Source organism: Impatiens glandulifera, chromosome 3 (genome assembly GCF_907164915.1).
Source record: "Impatiens glandulifera chromosome 3, dImpGla2.1, whole genome shotgun sequence".
Lineage (NCBI taxonomy): Eukaryota > Viridiplantae > Streptophyta > Magnoliopsida > Ericales > Balsaminaceae > Impatiens > Impatiens glandulifera.
Window position 1 is genome coordinate 16,218,830 of NC_061864.1, and position 17,865 is coordinate 16,236,694.

At 26.2% G+C, this 17,865-nt stretch overlaps 1 pseudogene; it reads left to right on the top strand.

Moving 5' to 3' along the window:
- Positions 1-57: 57 nt before the first annotated feature.
- Positions 58-7,925, top strand: LOC124929843 (annotated as a pseudogene).
- Positions 7,926-17,865: the final 9,940 nt, after the last annotated feature.

A 17,865-nucleotide genomic window follows, 5' to 3' on the forward strand; every position in this document is an offset into this window, starting at 1 on the left:
CATAATTTATAAGGTTCATCTTTTAAATTTCCTATGTTCATCTTTCTCTCTTTAACAATGGAATCTTCTTCTTCTTTCATTGACTCTTTCAAAACCCACAATGCATCACCTTCATCCGATCGCATCCTTTTCCCCGTTCTCTCCGCTGGTCATGCTCTACTTCACCTTGTTGGATATGACAGTGTTAAAGGTTTGCTTTTCTCACTTAATTAGCTAGATTTAGATCTAACAGTTTATATGCTAGAAATGAATGTGTTATCTTAGATTACATCATTTTTTTTTACATCTCAGGAACAAGATCCGAAGAGTTTCCGTCAATGGGGAAGCAGCAGTACACCTGGTCATTCTAAGGTTTGCTCTACCATTAGAATATGTTTGATCTAAATCACTATTTTCTGGAAGTAATTTATAAATGCCTGCAGTCTAACTTTTTCTTCAATTTTGTTTAGAGCTGTCAAATTTTTTTCTCTTAAATGTTGATAAAAAAACACATTTAATACTTTACCAAAATCAATATAAATCGTATAATTTATAAATTAATAGATTGTTGAGTATTATTGGACCATCACCAACATTAGTCTTATGTCGAAAAATTTAGACATTTTTATTCGCAATAATTTGGCTGACTCCGTTGTTTAGCTACCATAAATTACAATTTGAAACTTACGAAATTGAGCTTATTACAAATTTTCTTACTTACTGCTTAATTAATTATAACATACATATTGATAAATCGTAAATCGTAGTGAGTTATTACGTATTTATGAAAAAAAATCCATTTTCATACTAGACATGGTTTATGATAGACAAATTAAACATCTCTGAGATTAGGTTGTTAGGTAATACTCTTTCAAATAGATAGATTTTTCAGATAAGATTATTGTAAAATAAATTGAAAAGCTAAATTTAATATACATGGAAAGTTGATTCTTTGTTTCTTCATCAACAAAACCAATTTTTAAGTTGTGCCATACCTATCTCATATTATCTTATCACGAATAATTTGACAAATTGTTATTACAAATCAAATAAACTCTTACCATATTTATCTGATATAAATAAGAAAACAGTACGATAAAAATTGAAATGTAATGTATAAAAATATTAATAATACTTACAAAGTATTCAACATCTTTTTTCGTTACGAATGAAAGTATTGCTCAAATTTTTAAGTATATAAACGACAATGTCTTGTTAATAAACATGTATATATATATTATCTAATAACATTTTTTATTGATTAATGACGTGTAAGTCTGCGTATCCAACTATTGTAACGGTTGTAATAGATAAATACATTAAAATAATATATTTTTTAATTAAACAATTTTGTTAAAAGTGACTTTTCATTATTATATGTATATGTACAAAACATAGATATAGACATTCTCTTTTAATAAAAATGTTTGGTTAGAAAATATATCATTTCGATATATTTATCTATCAAAATCATTACAACAATTGGATAAAGAGACTTAATTAATAAATGAAAAATGTTATTAGGTAGTGTATATATTTATTAACATGATATTAATTGTTTATATACTTGAAAATTTGAGAAATATTTTTGTTAATAGCGAAAATGATGTTGAATATTTTATAAACATTATTATTTTTTTTACATTTCATTAAAATTTTTATTCTACTGTATTTTTTTGTTTTTTTGGTATTTTTTTTATAATGGAGACATATTATAATGGATTTGTCTTTGACTCATAATAACAATTTTCCCAAATCACTCCAATATAGGATAATGAGAAAGGTACGGCATAACTTAAAAAATGATGATGTTGATGAACAAACGAAGAATCAACTTCGAAAGTTCATTAGATCTAGCATTTCGATTTTTCTATACAATAATCTTATTCGAAAAATCTACCTATTTAAAAAAATACCTAACAACATGATGTTACAATGGTTAAGAAATTATTAAAATTTTGAGATTTATTGGTATTTTTGTCTAATTAACTAATTACATATTTTTATTGTAATTTATGTGTATAAGATGATTTTTTCTTTTCCGTTAAATTAAATGAATATGTAATAATTCATTACTATTTATCCTATATTTATCATATGTATGTTCTAATTAAAGGGTGAGTACTAAAAATAATAACTTAATTTTATTATTTATATTTTTTAACTAAATTATAAGTATTATTTTTACATAATCTGGAGAGAAAATTTATAGCTGTTAAAATTTGTGGTGAGTTATTTGATATTTTTAGTGTTGCAATTTATATGGGTCAACCAAATTATCGTGAATAAAGGGGTCTAAATTAATATAATTTATATCTAAATTAATATGATTTATGACAGTTTTAAACAAAAGTGAAGAAACATAAGAATGCGGGAGTTTAGAGTGACCGAAAGAGGATATTTCCTTTAATTTATAAATATATTTTTTATTTTATGACATTTATTATTAATAAATGTTTCAAACATTACATGTTTGATTTACATTAACAATATTTTACTCAAATTTTATTATATATTTATTTTTAATTATCAAACAAAATAATAAAATATTTTTATTTGAATAAACCTAATTATTTATTTATAAAATCTTAATTGATATTCATTTTTAGAAAATAATTTATTTTATAAAAAAAAATTAAGAAATATTAAATATAATAATAAAATAAATATATTTTTATAAAATATATAAAAATATTATATTTAATAAATTAAGTAAAATGATAGTTAATTATATAAAAAAACTTATTTAATAATATTTATTTTATTAAATTTTATTTTTAAATAAAAAATACATGATATTTAAGTTAATAAATTAAAAAGCTTAGATATGAATTATTTAGGAATTTTTAATTGAAATTTAAATTTAAAGTTTAGATAAATTAAGTGTTATTGATTTTTATAAAATTTAAATTTTAAATACAAATATAAAATTAATTAATTAAAATTTTAACCCTAAATCATTGATTCATATTTTATGATGAATATATTATAACAAACACATTCAAAAAAATATATTAATTTTAATTTATTTTGGCAGGTTATATAAAATAGATAAATGATTCGTTGAAAAAAGAATATATATTTTTTCTATCAAAATTGTGGTAACACGTTATTTTCTCCCCTTATCACCTATATAACCTCAATATTTAAAATAATGTTTTCATGATATACGATAAAAATAAAATTGTACTTATAAAAGTAGAAAAAGAATTTATAAATAGTTAATTTAGTTTTTTTACTCAAAATTTATATATTTTATTATTTCATTATTTTTTAAATTTATTAATTAAAATATTAAATTTAATTTTTATAAAAAATAAATTTCATCAAACAATATTTCTTTTTAAATTCAATTAAAAAAATAAAAATCCACAAAATGTCTTATTTTATTTAGGTTTTAAAAAAATTAAAAAAAAATAATTTTCTAATCAATTAACTCTTAATAATTACTTAATTCATTTTAATAACAAAAAATTCTAAAATATATATATATATATATTTTATTATTATTATTTTTTATCTTATTTATATATTAATATTTTTAAAATATTTTTATTAAAAATTCTCAAAATCATCGTCAATATTATTTTCATTTACTCTAATTTTTTAAAAATTTCTCCAATCCTAACAAACGCATATAATGGTTCACTCTTTATGCGCACTCAATATAAAATATATATTAATTTGGTTATATAATTCAACAAATAAAATTTTTCAACATATTTTTTTTTGACTCGGTTTAATTTTGGGTTATTAGATTTTCGAAAAATTTATTGTTTAAAATATATATTATTTAATTTTTAATTAATTTAATTATGAAAATATTTTTTATATTTAAATTTAATAAAAATAAAAATATATATATTGTAGTATTTTAATTAATATATTTAATATAAATATATGTGTGTTAATTTATAAGGAATATATAGATGTAATTTTTAAGAAAATAATAAAATATTTACATCTATATATCAAATAATTTTATTAATAAATAGTGTTTTAATTTGCATATTCTTTATTTTTTATTTTAATTAAATTTGAATATTATATATTAACTATATTTATAAAAATCATAGATTAATATTTAAAATGTATTTTTTTAATTTATTTTAAAATTAAGTAATTTTAGTTATAAATATTTAAATTAAGTTAATAACACATTCAAGTTGTTTTGAGTAAAAAAATTGAAAATATATAATTAGGCAATGAGTTATGTATTATTAATGATTTTTAAAAAAATTATTAAAAAATTAAAGTAGTTAATATTTAAGAATAAATAAAATATAGCTATAATATTAATTATTAAATATTATTACAAATATAAAATAAATAAATTAAAACAATTTAATCCTAATAAAATATAGCATTCAAAAGCTAAAAAATATTTGAATATAAGATTCACTAGATATTCTTCATATTGTCTCTATTTCTTCGTACATGATTTAGGATTTAAGGATTATAATCTATATTCAATATATAAATTCTAATTTAATTGTTCTAATTTTTAAAATATTATTTTATATTATTTAACTTCTTATTTGAATTAACTTTTTATAAAAAATAAAATTAAATGAATAGATTGAGTATAAATTAAATTAAACTAACCTTAAATTAATTAGGATTACACATTAATTTAATTAATTAGCGATTCTATATATTTGAATATATGAATTGTGTCCAAACTCAGCTATTAATTATAGAAAAACTATTGAGGATTTGTTGTGGGATTATTTAAAAATATTTATAAATCATGGTTAAAATATGATAATCTTGTTATTATATTTATTTAAAAATGTTATTATATTTAATAAATAATTGATAAATTTAAAATCATTTTTATAAATATTTAATTTTTATATTGTTTTAAATTTATTAGTATTTATCAATTATTTATTCGAATGCTAAAAGAAAGATTTATTACACTATATAAATAATAATTAAAATGTAAATATATATATATATATTAAAATATAAATAATTAAATTTATAAAAAATAATTAAATTTAAATTATATATCAAAATATAAATAATTAAATTTATAAAAATAATAATTTAAATTATAATCAAACTATAAATAATCAAATTTATAAAAATAATAATTTAAAATATATATTAAAATATAAATAGTTTAATTTATATAAATAATAATTTAAATTATATATCAAAATATAAATAATCAAATTTATAAAAATAATAATTTAAAATATATATCAAAATATAAATAATCAAATTTATATAAATAATTATCTAAAATATATATCAAAATATAAATAATTTATTTTATATATAATAAATATTAAATATAAAAAAAAACTAAGTTTGAATAGTAAAATAAGTTAATTTGTGTACTTGTTTGAAAAAGTGTCAAAAGTGAACATAAAAAAAAAAGTTATTTTTGTAAATATTCAGTGTATGATAAATTAATAAACCATCCGGTGTATGATATATTAATTTCAATATATTGGAAGTTCCAATACTTCAGCAATATACATTTCTTAAAAGTTAATTTCAATATATTGCAAGTTCTAATACTTCAGCAGGATACACTTCTTTAAAGTATGTGACAAACTTTATGAATATTATTTTATTTATTATTTTTAAAACGTTTACAAACAAATGATTATATAACATTTCATTATATATATATATATATATATATATATATATATATATATATATATATATATATATATTTGTATGTTTTATATTTTACATTTTCAAATTTTTTAATTTTTTTTTAACAATATAATATTCTTCAATTAATTGGTTAAGGTTACTTTTCAAGTTAAATATTATTTAAGATTGTTTGGAAACTAATGTTTTTGTTAAGATCACCCTTATTTAATAATGATACTCCTTAAAATAAAAAAAAGATATTTAATATAAAAAATGTGATTAAATTGAATAAAAAATTTAAATTTAAATGCGTTTTGAATTTAAGTAGGAGTCATGCTAATTTTTCTTTATTCAAAAAAAAAAATATTTATTATTTTATAAAAAGACTCTCCTCCTAATTGAATTAATAGAGATAAATCCTAACTGGTTTTATTTTTTAACAAAATAATTTTATCTTTTATTTTTTAATTTATTTATTTTAAACTACTCTCGAAAAACTGTTTGTGTATTTTTGCCACAATGTTTGTATTGTTGACTCGTAGGGTTGAATTATTCAATTTTATAATATTAATATATTTTAACTTTACACCACAATAATATCATACTAATTATAATTAATTTTTTATTTAAAAAAATTGTTTTTATATAAATTTAGCTAAATTAATAAAAACATAATTTTGTTATTATTTTTTAATAGTTTTTAAGTTTAACTAATACATTTGTTAAACAATTATTATTTTATAAGTTATTTTCTATATATCTATAGTCAATTTTTTTAATAACTTCTTATTTTTGTTTAATAGAAAATTTAGTTTAAAATTATTTATTTAGTTGCATTTTTTAATTTCATTTAATATAAAGAGGCATTACAATTTAAAACCGAAACAATGTACACAATAAACTCTAAATTCTTAAACAAGACAAAATGTATTATTTATGAAAATCAAATAAATCAACAATGTATTATTTATAAAAATTAAATAAACGAATAAGAGTTCATATTAATAATTACTATTTCATCGTATATTCTAAATTTTGTGAGTGGTCAATTATTGAATCTTGTATCCACCTCTATCTAACACAAACAAGACAATCATTATCATCCATAACTTCTTCAAGGTAGTTCAATTCGATATTACCTTTCCTTATAATCTTATAAGGATAAATATAGTTTTGCAATCTCATAGAGCTTCTCAAAGCCATTTGGAATTAATATATCTCAGCCTTTCTCCCCTCTTATTTCTGAAAAATATAATGTCGACGATTCTATATAGAATCCTATCACGATCCCTATCATCATACTCAAGTGCGAGGTCGCAAATCGCGATGCTAAATTTCAAAAAGTATAAATTAAATATTTGATTAATTAAAATGTAAAAATATTAACTAACTGTTTATTAAATCGTTAATTAATTAGTAATTGATTAGTTAGTTTGGTTAATTAGTTAGTATTGAACTCTTATATAAGAGAGATATGTAATTGTTTGAAAACAACTTTCAATAATATAATTTCAGTTTATACTTCTTTTTCAAGATTTTAACATGGTATTAGAGCTCCAAGGTTAAGAATCTTGGTGGGTTTCCGTTGCCTCGGAGTAGCCATTAGTGGAGAGGGCTTTATTCTATATTTTATTATTCTAATAGAAGAATGAGATGTATAAGGAGATTGTTGGGGGTTCTTTTGATTATAGTGTTTGGATGGGCATATCAAATAGCAAGTCCTCCTTCTCCCAAAATCTGTGGTTCCAATGGAGGTCCACTCATCACAGCAACCAGACTCAAGCTCAGAGATGGAAGACATCTTGCTTATCAAGAACATGACGCTCTCAAAATCAAGCAATCAATTTACTCTTCTTCTGAAAATAAATGTAGGGTGGTAGCAAGTCTAAGAGAAGTTTAAGAAAGGACGGTGAAAAGAAGAAATCAATTTCAAGGTCGATGAAGGCCGGTCTTCAGTTTCCGGTGGGTAGGATCGGGCGGTTCTTGAAGCAAGGTCGTTATGGTAACCGTGTTGAAAGAGGAACTCCTGTTTACCTAGAAGCTGTTCTCGAGTATCTTGCAGCTGAGGTTCTTGAGTTAGCTGGGAATGCGACAACAGATAACAAGAAGTGTAGGATAACTCCAAAACATCTTCAATTGGCAGTAATAAATTGGCAGTGAGAAATGATGATGAGCTTGGGAAGCCTCTTGCAGGGGTAACATCTTCTTATGGTGGTATCAAGAACATGTTGCTCCCAAAATCAATGCCACCCATAACATCGTCTTTCTTCATCCTTTCGCCTCTAGTCAACTCGACCCCAACATACTTACACCGGAAATAGCAGAGGAGGTAGGAGTGTTCTTGAGATGGTTCCCTTCCTTCAGTGTTGCATCAGGAAGCGGGAATTGCCCCCTTCCTTGTGAGGAGGAATAGGGATAGCATATAAAATCAGTAGCAACAGAGGATCCAAGTAGCGGCCCAGAAGAATGAGAGAAATTGTGACGGTACAAGTTGGAACTTATGTAAACTTTGTAGGTTCGCACTTCTGGAACTTTTAGGATGAGTTACTTGGATTGGCTGAAGACCCTCACAGTAATGAAGTATTCAGGGGGCAATATCTTGACATGGATGTACTATATCGTGCTGGCGAAACGCAACAGAGCATTTCTACATATACACCTCGTGTGCTCTCAATTGGTCTTCAAGACTCAATTGGGTCCATGAGTTCGCAAGGTAAGTTGTACAATGAAGATCCGCTAGTCTCTTCAGAAGTTCCCACGTGGACTGGCAATATATCCACCCAAGCATCTGAAGCGCAAAAGAAAAACCTGTTCTTGCAAAGTTTATATGAAGAACATACAAATAATGACGTCAACAACCAAAATAATGGTTCTAGCAAAATTAATGAAAAGGACATGGTTGAAAACCTCGAGAATGTTGTTCAATATTGGACAGACTACTCAAAAGTCCATTATCATCCCAAAAGTCTTTATGAATTAATCGGACTATGGGTGGAACCTCACCAGTTCGAACTATGGTGCTGGAAAGGATGCTTTTCACGAGGGTTTGAGGGGAGAAGAAAGGACTGATAGACTCCGTTTTTTCATTGAAGACTGCGACCATATCCAGGGTATTCAATTTATTGTTGATAATGAAAATCAAGTTGAAACTGTTGAGGATGATTCTCTTATAGTCGCCGAAATAAAGGAGATTTTTCGATATGATTCGTCAATACCAAAAGGAATGCTAAATTGACTTTCTTTGGAAAAAAAATCGAAAGCTGGAAAGGTTGAAAGCTAGTGGCTAATGAAAAAAAACAATTCATGATGATTGATGTGGATTGGACTAACGAAGATTGAGTTATCTATATTGGGTAGTTCGAAAAAAATAGAGTTTGCTGAATTGGGCTTGATCGACTGTCTATGTTGGGTAGCTGGAAAAAAATGGACTTTCTGAATTGGGTTTGCTCGGCTGTCTAAATTGGATAGCAAAAAAAAATTGAAGTTTGCTGAATTGAGCTTACTGAAGACGATGGATGCATGATCGTAGTTTGATGTTTCATCGACTTGTTTTGTCAAGGTGAAACTTTGTTTCTACTACGTTTCTCCTTGTGGGGAGGATATAAAAATATTAACTAACGGTTTATTAAACCGTTAATTAGTTAGTAATTGATTAGTTAGTTTGGTTAATTAGTTAGTATTGAACTCCTATATAAAGGAGATATGTAATTGTTTGAAAACAACTTTCAATAATATAATTTCAGTTTATACTTCTTCTTCAAAATTTTAACATAAAGTGAAAGTGTAAGGTCACGAGATAAAAGCTTCGAACAAAATATGTGATGAGATATATGAAATGATAAGTTATTTTATTTAAATGAATAAATTGTAAAATGAGAATGTTTTATTTTTTTAATTTAATATATTATTCGCGATTTATTAAAAGTTTTAAACATTAAATAATAATATTATTATTTTTTTATTAAATTTATTTTATTTATATTTTTATCCGTATATATTGTATGAGAATGTTACTAGTTTAAGGTAATTCAATTAAAATTACCTTCTTGTTTAAAAAAAAAGCATATTATCTACGGATGGGGTTCGGACAATTTATTTTACAATTTATAAAAAATTATATTTTGTTTACAATATTTTATTGGATGCGGTGATTTATATTAATTAATGTTAATAAATATTTTTTTAATTATATATATATATATATATTAACAAATTTTAAAATATTTGTTCGTTCAACACAATTCCACTCCAGTTCCAAAAGTTTTCAAACATAACCAAAGTAAAAAATATAAGAGCTTTTATATACCATCTTTGTTTGATTTGTGATTCTTTAAAAAAATATGGATTATAATTTTGCGAGAAGTGATTAAATTATTAAAATATTATTTTTTATTTAAATTAATATTATTAAAATAAATAATAATATTTTAATTAATAAATTTAAAAAATATATTATTACAAAATTTTACAATAATGAAAACCAGCTACTAATATATCTTTCTTTCTTTTATTATGTGATTTATCATTTTTTCTTAAATAAAGGAATGGATATAACAACATAAAAAGTTAATAATAACAATTTTTTTTTAAAGAATATTCATTTAACATGTGATTCATTGGAAATTATTTTGATATTTTTTGTACAGTTCTTTATACAAATAACTAAAGTATTTTCAATACTTTTATATGGACAACCATGTTTATTATAGTATATGCTAATTGCTATGAGCCATACTTTAAATAACATAAAATATGTTAAAATCATCTCTTTTGTGTTCTTATCATGCAAATAGTTACATCCTAAGGAAAGAAGCATTGCGATTAACCAATAAATTGAAGATACAATTGAACGATATTAGTTATCTATTTAGAGATTGTTAGAGAAGACTAATCTTATTGCAGTTAGTCAATGTTACCATGATGACTAATTCATGAAAGAGTACTTAGTATTCTTTAAAGTTAGGTCCTTTAAATGAAAATCAAAGACTATATGAGCTTCGATAACGTTTCAACTTGAAAAAAATTGTTTAATGTAAATATATTATAATAAAACTAAAATGAACACAATAAACTGATAAATAATTTGTAATTGCAATCAACTAAAATATCCTTAAATTATAATAAACTGAAATATACTTACATGTTAATAAAAACAATAAAAACAATAAAAACAATGTATTCAACATACTCCCTCAAACTCACACTATAAATAAAAATATTTCCGAGTATATAGACAGTCAATATAATATAAAGCATGTATATACTGCCTAGTAATATTCTCATTAGATTATAGCATATAAATCTTCGTATTCAAGTGTTGTAATGATTACGATAGATAAGTACACAAAAATGATGTATTCTCTAATCAAACCATTTTCTCTATAATTTTGATACAAGATTGGACGGGTACATATAATGGCTGCAAGTTGGAAATATATACCAGCGGCAAGTCAAAATATAATTTTGTGAGAAAGTGATTAAATTATTAAAATATATTTTAAAATGAAAAAAGGCGATTTTGTGAGAAAGTGATAATAATATGTATTATGTTAATATTGTTTCATTTACTTTTATTTTTATAATGTTTTATTAACTAATCTAAATCATTTTTATAATGTTTTATTAACTAATCTAAAACATTATAAAAATATATTTAAAATAAAAGTAAATGAAACAATATTAACATAATACATGCTATTATCTTCTAAATAAGTCCTTAAACATATAATCAACACAGTTTTGAAATTAAGCTAATCAATCTAAATAATCAATACCAAAATTAAATAATTTAGATAATTAACTACCTTAACCATCATTAGATTTTTAATCATCATCCACCTTAATTCTCCAAAGTTACATCTTTAGTATAATTTGTGTACTTTTTTATAACACTCATTGTTACATCTAATTATTTTAGATCTTTATTAATCAAAATATTAAAGTACACTTTATTTTAAATTATTATTATTTATTATTATATATTAAACTTTTAAATCTTTTTTACCACAAAATAATATACCTTAAACTCACACCAATAATTTAAATCTGCATAAGTCTTCAATTTGAGTAAAATGACCATACAATGATTTGACAATTAAATTATGAAAATAGTAAATGCATGTCAATCAATATAATTTCTTTATATATAATTAATGTCAACTAATTCTATTTTATTTTATATTATACTAAATTTTAAAACTTTTTTTATTTGATTTTGACAAATTTTAAAAATTAATTATAATGATAATTATGGGGAAAAAAACTTATTTGAAAGTGTACATTTTATAAAACAAACCTATTATATCGGATCAGAATCATGACTTAATTACAGTAAATAATCGCCTAGTCTATTCTATATTAATTCCAATTAAACTATCATACAATATAAAAAAAAAAAACAGATGAACTATATTAATCAAATTATTAGAAATTTGGATAAATCATTGTCGAGGGGCTAACACAATAATGAGAACACTTGGTTTGGGACATATAGATTGAAGGCTTGTTTGAAATAAAATAAGATTTTTTTTTTTTATCTTAAATTTAACAATTATATCAATCATTTAATTAATTATTTTAACATTAAAAATTAAAATTACTCTCTACTTAAATATTTTATTTTATATTAATAAAAGACATTGAGAATATTTTAAACATAATAATTTAAAATTTTAATTTTCTTTTAATTTATCATGGTTTCTTTGTGTAAAACCCAAAAACCAATTATCGAAAGAGCCTAAGATTAAATAATAATAATAATAATTAGTGTATCTTACTAAAATAACACTACTAATAAAAAAATAATAATAATATTTCTAAACAAACATTTTCTAGAATGTCATAGAAGGTTGAAAACTGAATAAAAAAAAATATAGCTGCAATTTTTTTAAAAAAAATATTTATACTTATTTTTATTAAAATAGAATTATAAAAAAAACATATTTTAATTATGAAACTAATTAATAACTCAAAAAAACTTATTATTTTTTATTTTATTGTATATTATTTATCAAATATAATTTTATTTTTAACAAAACCAACAAAATAATCAAATAACAAAACCAATTTAAATCTAAGAATTCATTTCTATAAAAAGCAAAACTGGAAAGTCAAAAAATTAATTAGATAAGATGTGTCAGCAATTAATTTTCAAGACTAATTAGATAAGAGTTCAAATAATGAAATTAATATATAACTGAATAAAAATTAACAAAAAGTTAATAATATTTTAATTTTTCATACCTCTGTAATTTTGAATTTCATATCATCCGTCTTCTTTAAAATAAGTTATTCCTATAAAATGGTTGAAATAAGTTATTTTAACACAAAATAATATAATAAAACGTAAAATAAGTTATTCCTATAAAGCTTAAAAGAAAGTAGTAAATCAAAACCTGAACAGTGATCCCTTCTCATTTGAAATCTGGAGAAAGGAAGAGTACCCAAAAAAAAAATATAAAGTATTTGAATGGCCGAAAGGGTTTATTTATACCTAAAAGATAGGGAAACGAAACCCTAAACAAAAGTGGAATTCCGAAATTACCCATATTAAATTTATTTAAATATTTTATTATAATAAATATTATATATATATTTTAATTTATAAATACTATTTGAGTATAGTGAAAATAATATTAAATATTTTATATTATTTATTTTTATTTATGACACTGAGACATTCTTAATGGGTTCATTAAATACTTTATATTACTTATTTTTATTGATGACAGTGAGACATTCTCAATGGGTTCGCTCAAATCTGACTCGTAATAACAGTTTGTCCAAATCCATTATAGGATAATGAGACAGTTACAACCTAACTTTAAAAGGGACGAAATTGATGAATAAACTAATAATCAACTTTAAAGTCTATTAGATCTAGTTTTTTAAATTTTTTTACAATAATTTTATTCGAGAAATCTATGTATTTGAAATAATATCTAATAACCACCTGATTTCATAATTGCGTAAGAAAATATTAAATATTTTGAGATTTTTTTTTGTGATTTTATCTAATTAATTAATTAATTATATGTTTTTATTATAAATCATTGATTCATATTTTATGATGAATATATATTATATAACAAACATAGTTCAAAAAAATATTAATTTCTAATTTATTTTGACATGATTTGTATATAAAACAAATAAAACTATATAAAAATAAGGAAAATGATATTTTCAACGAAAGAGTAGCGAAAGCAAGGCCACGAATCCTACGTGGCCTTGCCAGCTAGGAGAGAGAAAAAAAAGAAAACGTTTCAGTTTCCCCCTTCTTCTTTCCTCTGTCTTTCTTCTTTTCATTTATTCTTTCCGACGATTTTTCTCTTCTCTGGCGATTTTTCTCTCTGGCGGCGACATCCCCGACTTCTTCAACTTTATTCATCTTCTTTCTTTCGATCGAAAATGGTAGGTCTTCTCATTCGGGTATTTCCGTTCACTTCACTGTCTGCATTCATTCGTGAATATCTTTTCTCTTTTTCAGGCTGGTGGTCCAGGTACATCTCCATGCAAGACTCCAAAATCTCCAAGGACAAGGTAAATAACATCTCCTTTAGAATCCTAAAACATTTTGATGATTTGAAGACCGTTTAGGTTTTTGCAGTTAAGGTTAGGGTTAGGGTTAGGGTTATGGATTTTGATGATTCTGCTGATTCTAATGATTTTAACGATAAAAATGGTTGATTATTTTGTGTTTGGCTGTTATGGGTCCCGAAAGTGTTGTTTCGGGGACCCGAAAGTATGATTACATAGTCCAGAAATTTGATTTTGATATGTTATTTGAATGAACGGTCCCGAAAGTGTGGTTTCGGGACCCAAAAGTGTTGTTTCGGGACCCGAAATGTGTTGTTTCGGGACCCCAAAATTGAATTTTGATATGTGAGGCTGTTATGAGTCCCGAAATGGGTGGTTTCGGGACCCGAAATGGGTGGTTTCGGGACCCATAAATCTGATTTTATAATGTTTGGCTGTTATGGGTCCCGAAAGTGTGGTTTCGGGACCCGAAATGGGTGGTTTCAGGACCCATAAATCTGATTTTGTAATGTTTGGCTGTTATGGGTCCCGAAAGTGTGGTTTCGGGACCCGAAATAGGTGGTTTCGGGACCCATAAATCGGATTTTGTAATGTTTGGCTGTTATGGGTCCCGAAAGTGTGGTTTCGGGACCCGAAATGGGTGCTTTCGGGACCCATAAATCGGATTTTGTAATGTTTGGCTGTTAAGGGTCCCGAAAGTGTGGTTTCGGGACCCGAAATGGGTGGTTTCGGGACCCGAAATGTTGTTTCGGGACCCGAAATAAGGTGTTTCGGGACCCGAAATTTTGATTTTTAACTTGTTTTCTCTTGGTTTTTAACTTGCTTTAACTTTGTTTCTCTTAGATTATCTGTTTCATGTTTTTTAAATGTTTATCTTTTGTTTTTGTAGGGCAAATAAACGTAAAAAGAATGCCCAAGAAGCAGCATCTCCCAAAGCAGTTCACAAATCCCCAAAAGCTCCCAAATTAGTTCCGAAATCCCCCAGAGCAGCAGCTCCCAAAGCAGCCCCACACAACCTTTTTTTTTAACTAGGACATCTTCTTTTGGCCTTTTCAATCTTCTGCAACTACTGTCTAATGATCAAAAGGAGGCTGTGAAGTCAATAGGCTTTGGCCATCTACTTTTATTATCACTTTCAAAATGCCCCGGGGAGATATCTCGTTATCTAGTGAGGCAGTTTGACTGTGATAAATGTTCTTTCACTCTAGAGAATGGCGAGGAAGTGAAAATCGAAGAAGAAGATGTTGAAATGGTATTGGGTCTCCCTAGAGGGGAGTTGGACATTGTAGAATATCAGAATAACGAGACTGATGACAAGCTGAAGGCATTTAGGACTCGATGGGGTAACCCTATTAATGGCGCTCCTTTAGTGACTGCTATGCCGACGAAAATGATTGAGAACAAAGCTGCTGACAACAATTTTAAGATAGACTTCGTATTATTTGTTGTCAGCTGCTTTCTCTGGTGTGATCACCTAGGTCAACTATCAAGGTACTATCATTTTTGTTATTTCATTTTCATGACAACTTATATGACATGTTAATAAATCCTCAAATATGTTTTTTCCCCTTGCAGGTATAGAATTCTGAAATCTATTTCAGATATTCATAATATCAAGAAGTTCAATTGGTGCAAATTTGTACTTGAAGGATTAGTTCAATCATGCGCAAAAGTGAAGGAGAATGAAAAACGACATTTCCAAGGACCACAGACGTTCCTTATTGTAAGTTATCCGTTAATTAATTTCTCTGTTTGCAAAAATAATTGGTTTTAATTAACATATGTTTATTTTCAGTTGTGCTACGTGTATAGGGTGAGCAACCCACAACTGGGAGGAGTTAATGACCGTCGATTTCCAATACTGTCATGTTGGAATGACACGAATTTGAAGTTTAGACTCGATACGGAGTTTGAAAATGGAGGATTCGGACGCGGAAGCGTTTTGGGACGAATTCCACTACCGGGGATGTGGGGGGAGAACGATGAGGAGGATAATGATGTGGGGGATAATGATGAGGAGGATATGAATGAGGGGGTGTCTGAAACCCCAAAGGCGGCGGCGGCAGCAACAACAGCAGAACCTAGGAATAGGTCACCACCTAGGAATAGGTCACCACCTCGGATGAGGCCACCAATGAGGAGGTCAGAACCAACGCAATCAACACCTATGAATCAAGGCCTACCACCTATGAATATAACACCTATTAACACGGCAGGTCCGGACGTTGATAAACTGACTTTTATAGAGAATTTGGCGTGGATTGCTAAATGTACGTTGTTTATTGAAAAAGCCACGAGAAGACTGAAAGCTTTAACTTCAGGCTGGGATGCAACGCCAATGTATGACAACGCCATCCACGTAATTTATAGAGCAATGGACAGTAATAAACCTTTTAGGGATGCCATGCACAGATACTTCAAAGATCGAACACCCACTAAGGATGATGGGGTAAACGATCAGGACGCTCACACTGAGGGGGCTCACATTGAGCGTGCTCACAGTGAGGGGGCTCAAACTGAGCGTGCTCACAGTGAGGGGGCTCAAACTGAGGTGGCTCACACTGAGGTGGGTGTTATCGAAGAAGAAGATGAAGATGAAGTACCTGAAAAAGATGGATCTCCAAGAAAAAGAAGGAGAAATCCAGTGCGACATATGAAAATTCCAGCACGCCTTAAGTCTCCATACAAAATCGCCATTTTCAGCCTCTTCTTTATTAGATGGTATTTAGTATGGCTTCCAAGTTTTATAGGAAGTTTCTTCATTATATGCCACAAACAAAATTGATGATGCGTTTTAGGAAATACCTTCTCAATTGTAATCGCCATGGATCGACATTGGTCTGTGATTATGGCATTGGGAGGTCTATCATGCATACATTCCAACCAAGTTCTAAACAACCATTTGAAAGAATCTGAATCTTCACTTGACAATAACCCACATCCAAGCAAAATGGATTGACCATGATGATTAACACCAACAAACGGAGCGAAAGGCATGTCATAGCGATTTGTCAAATATGTTGTATCGAAAGAGATAACATCATGAAAATCTTCAAAGGCAGCCCTGCACCTACCATCTGCCCAAAACACGTTTTTAATTCGGGATTCCTCGTCCAAATCAATAAGGTAGAAGAAGTTTGAGTTCCTGGTTTGCATTCTTAAGAAATAATTAGTGAGTGCTTCAGCATCCCCAATCCCTAACCTCAACCGTCGTGCTTCTGTAACGTAATTTCTACATGTCCTCTCATCGAAAGACATGTTTTCATACCCTCCAGCTTCAACTACAAGTGATTGAAATGTTTTGGCCACAGTTATTCCAGCTCCATCGTTTGTATCCAATCTTCTCTTTACATTTCCGTCAATTACTTTGTAGGATCTAACATGACGTATTCTCTTAGGGCTTAAAGAATGGTTGTGCTCAAGAGAAATACTTGTTATCACATATTCCCCTTCATTTCGAACAACAACATTAATCTTTGCTTTACAATCTGTCTTCGTTATCGGTCTAGGCTGATGAAACTTGTTTTTTGACTTCGATTCTTTCAGAAAACTCTTGGCACAACCAACGCTGAAGTATTTCCTCTTACCACCTACATTTTTGCTCCCTAATTTGGTAATGCCGAATCCCGTTAAGTGGGCATATGATGTGTAGAATTCAAGAAGTTGTTCTTCGGAGGAAAATGACATTCCAACACTAGGAATGTGACTGCAAAAATTAAGTGAAACCGTAAG